Raw genomic sequence first — 4055 nt, 5'->3', positions numbered from 1 at the left:
ACTTGTGATTACTATGGGTACAGGTTCAACACGCCACCACAAAAAACAAACTTCAAATTGTCAGGATTTTTTATTATTATTATTATTATTATTAGGATCCACCCCTTGAATAATAAAAAAAAGAATCCAGATGCTATTCATTTGGCTGTTTTCACTTATTTTGGAGGAAGTTGAGACTGAGCCTTTCACAATCCAAGCTCAAGGTAAAGAAACACCCAATGAGAGCATCTCTATTTTCTATAAGACCCCCTTTTTTGGACCACAGGGAATTAGTTTTCTTTGTCTTGTAGCTGGGTGAAAAGGCTTTGGGTATTAATTTAGCCTCCTCCCCCTTCTACCATCAGCACCGAGCCTCAGAAGTCCTATATCTCAGCGTTTCTCTCGGCCTGTATGTAAGTGCAAGTGAAATGTGTTGTGACCCCTGCTACCTGTGGCTACCAGTGTGTCCTGTTGCACTGTCGCCCTCCCAACAACACCCACATTTGTGTAGCTTTCCGGGGGAGGGCTGGGGATCCGTCTCCTCCCCCCTCCCCCCAGTTAATGAATGTTGTTGAAAATCACAATCAAGTTCCTGTGTTGTTAATTTTGCTCCCTTTCCTTCCACCACTTTGTCATCTCCTACATCGCCAAAATTCAAAGTGTAGCAAAAAAGGGGCCTATTTTACCCACATTTTGGTCATGTGGCCCTGTTGGAATTGACGTTGAATGCACTTTGACGTGAGATTGTGTGGGATGTGTACTTTGTAGAGAAAATCGCCTGCATTCCATCCATTCGAATGTCATCTTTTCACAACCTTGTTATTGCCCTCCCCATTTTTAGCCATTTGTTTATACTGTAGCTCTCACATTGGGATAGACTGTCTATTAAATCGGGAGGGTGCAACTCTGGATTTCAAACGTTCTTTACACTGTATTTGTGAACATTTCAGAGCTGTTGATTTTAGGTGGCGAGTATTTTGGGTGGTATATTAGAAACATTCTGTTTCCGTTCATATGGCACTGTTCGCTCATTCAGCACATAAGCTGTTTCCCCTCCCCCCAGACACACACAGATGGTGATTTGTGTTGCTAAAAGAAAAAAATGTTAGTCTGAAAGGTCTGGACTAAGTGATGACTGTGTGAGATTTTGGCCAAAGGGAGGTCTGGAGCACCGACTGTTTGAGAATTTGTTTCAACTTCAGTTTAAAACCGTTTTTTTCAGCCTTCTACTTTTTAAATTAGCTATTTCCATGGTCTTGTAAAAAAGAGACTTATCCATATGTGTGCATTGAAGGTGCATTGCCTTACAAAGACCTCATTGTCATGAATTTTGAGCCATTTTTTAAAACTAATATCAGGCTTATTTGAGCCAGCCTGGCTCGTGTGCTGCCTGGACCCTCACTGGAGGAGTCCATATTCCAGCCTGGTCGCTTCAAACCTTCAAACTCCTCCTGGTGTGGGGGTTAGAGTGCCTCAATTGCCACATATCACCCCTCAGCTCAGACCTCCTGTTCAGCCAAGAGCATGCTGCTAGCTGACCCCCCTATGGATGCAGGTAGACTTAATGTGACACATATCATCATCCATCACTGCGAGGAGCTGCGTGTGGAAGGCAGGGATGGGGAGCTGGTGTGAGAGAGGGGGGGCCAGGGCCGAACTCTTTTTGTTCAGGGCAGCTAAAATCCCTCCAGCCCCCTCTCTGGACTTCTTCAACATCCCCCTACCAAGCTCTTGACTCTCCCTCAGCAGTGATGGATAAAAAAGAACCAGCACACGCGCTTGCCGTGCTTAAGCTGCACTAGGGGGGGCTAGTGAGAGTGGAAACATAGATCAAAGATGAAGAATTGAGGGTACTAGGCCATTGTTTTCTGTTTTCATCTCACTGGATTGTGCTGCACTCGATTACTGAGTTTGAGTAGCAACTTTGTTTACATGCATATGAAAGAGTGTGATGGCTGTCTGATGTACTCCCACCTCACTCCTGGTTGTGGGGCTGAACGGTTAACGGCAAGCTGGAGCAGATGCTGGGGGCGGCTACGGGCTGCGTTTGGGCTTTAGCTGCTGGCCGAATCTGTCACAGCAGGCTGGTTCCACCGCTCATCACCAGTCCGACGGGTGTTTTAAGCTCCCGTAAGCCCGAGAGGATCATGGGCTATAGCCTTTGACGCACTGCAACCCCCTAACCACCATATTCCCCTGCTCTCTGCTGAAGCTCCCTTTTTAGCAATCTGAAAAAGCAGTGATTCCATGTTGGCCAGATGGGAGAGGAGCTCGCCCACAGCTTTGGTTTCCATGATGGACACCAGCTTTAAATTCGCACTGCTCCATTATAGCTTTTTTTATGTCATGTGACAAGGTGTTATGAGATTGGTCTATATTTCGAACACGAGATGATCGTCTCGTCTTCACTTTTCTATAGATGTATTTTATGGTCACGCTGGTAGATATGATTTTTTTCCATCTTTCCACTCTACCATCCCCATTTTCTCCTCTTTATCTTTTTTAAGAGGATTTTTTAGTCTGGTTATCTAACCCCTTTTAACAGACTTTTCTTTTTTTTTTTTTTTTTTAGAGCTACAAAAAAAAGAAATTAACCCAAATCCCCTTGGACACCTTCTCAACTGTACTACCACCACCCAAAATGGTTTTTAAGTCCTAGGTAATGATTATTTCAATGGCACCCATTCAGCTTGTGCGCACATAGGTTACAAAATTGTTGTGAGAGTGCTTCGAGTAGTCAGAGGTAAAATAGCACATAAAATGCACTAAATATGTCAAGTTGAAGTTGTGTGACATTTTTTTTGAGACGCGAGGAGTCTCTCCTGGAATGTATTGCCAAACTCAGGCCTCGGACATTCAATAAATACCCTCGTGGAGAAGTTGTGCATGTTAAGACATGAAACAGGAAGGGAACAGCAGTTTCGTTGTATTTGTTGTTGTCGTTAAAATTGTCGTGGATTAGTTGAATTATTAGCACTTTCACATTTGAGTGTTTTACATATTGTAGAATGTATTGTAACTGTACAACATATGGTAGAGTACATAACATTACACATGGGAAGTGCCAATAATTGCTATCCTGAGGTGTTTTTTTTTTTTTTTTTTTTTTTTTTTTTTTAGATTTATTCCTTTTTTGTATTTCATCTTTTAACATGGATAACGCTTTTCGTAAGTGAAGCCATTTGTGATGGGAAGTGTTGGAAAGGACCAAAGTTGTTTTGGTAAAAAAAAATATTAGTTTCCATGATCTGTAATTGTAGACGTATCCTTTGTTTTTCTTTTCATTTTTTCCCTCTTTTTTTTTTTTTTCTTCTATTTACGTACAAAACCAGAAAATAGACAAAAAAATCTGAGCTTACCCAAGAAGAAAAGCGGTCTATCTTGTGATCTCATGTCAGTACATCTTTATCGTGTTCGGTTTCTTTTCCTTGGGTATGTTGTGATGAACTGCTGTAAATTTGTACAGTTCATGTAAATTGATTGTGCGGAAGTTGTACAGATTTCTATATTTTGGAAGAAAAGTTTTTTTTTCTCTGTAATAAAAGATTTCCTATCTTGGCATCATATCCCCTGTGAGCTGTCATTATTTACTTGGTATTATTAAATGACTTTAGAATCTAAATTAAAGGCATGCATTAAACATTGAATTCAATGATAGATGCTTGTGCTTTGCAATTTATGGTTAATCTGATGGAGGATCTTGACCTATATCTCTTCCTCATGTACATTTGTCCCTTGTTTGGGACCTTAAACTTCACTTTGAGATTTTAGGTCACACATTCTATAAGCACATTATCCTACTAAACAGCTGATACTGGCTCAGTTTTATTAAAAAATAAAGGTAAGGCTCACATTGGGCCATCATTTGTGTAAACAAAATCTGATTGAACTGGATGACTGTAGCTCCATATCACGGGAGTAACTTTAACATTTGATAAGCCCTGTGCTGCATTTCCTTAAAAGGACTGTTGCTTACCCTGATCAGCAAAGCCAATCGCTTCGTGTCCAAATGCATGTGTTTTCAGACATTTGAAACCAAACTCAGCCCTCTATTCTCCGTCCAAATAAACCTGACA

At 41.2% G+C, this 4055-nt stretch overlaps 1 long non-coding RNA gene across 1 annotated transcript in view; it reads left to right on the top strand.

The window, feature by feature from the left end:
* Nucleotides 1-3545, top strand: part of LOC117938460 — a 23553-nt gene extending 20008 nt beyond the window's left edge. Inside the window, exon 3 of the long non-coding RNA XR_004655396.1 lies at nucleotides 124-3545. This is a non-coding gene — a long non-coding RNA (uncharacterized LOC117938460). The remainder of the gene's footprint in view (nucleotides 1-123) is intronic.
* Nucleotides 3546-4055: the final 510 nt, after the last annotated feature.

This window comes from Etheostoma cragini, chromosome 23 (genome assembly GCF_013103735.1).
Source record: "Etheostoma cragini isolate CJK2018 chromosome 23, CSU_Ecrag_1.0, whole genome shotgun sequence".
Lineage (NCBI taxonomy): Eukaryota > Metazoa > Chordata > Actinopteri > Perciformes > Percidae > Etheostoma > Etheostoma cragini.
This window is presented reverse-complemented; position numbering and strand designations above follow the sequence as displayed.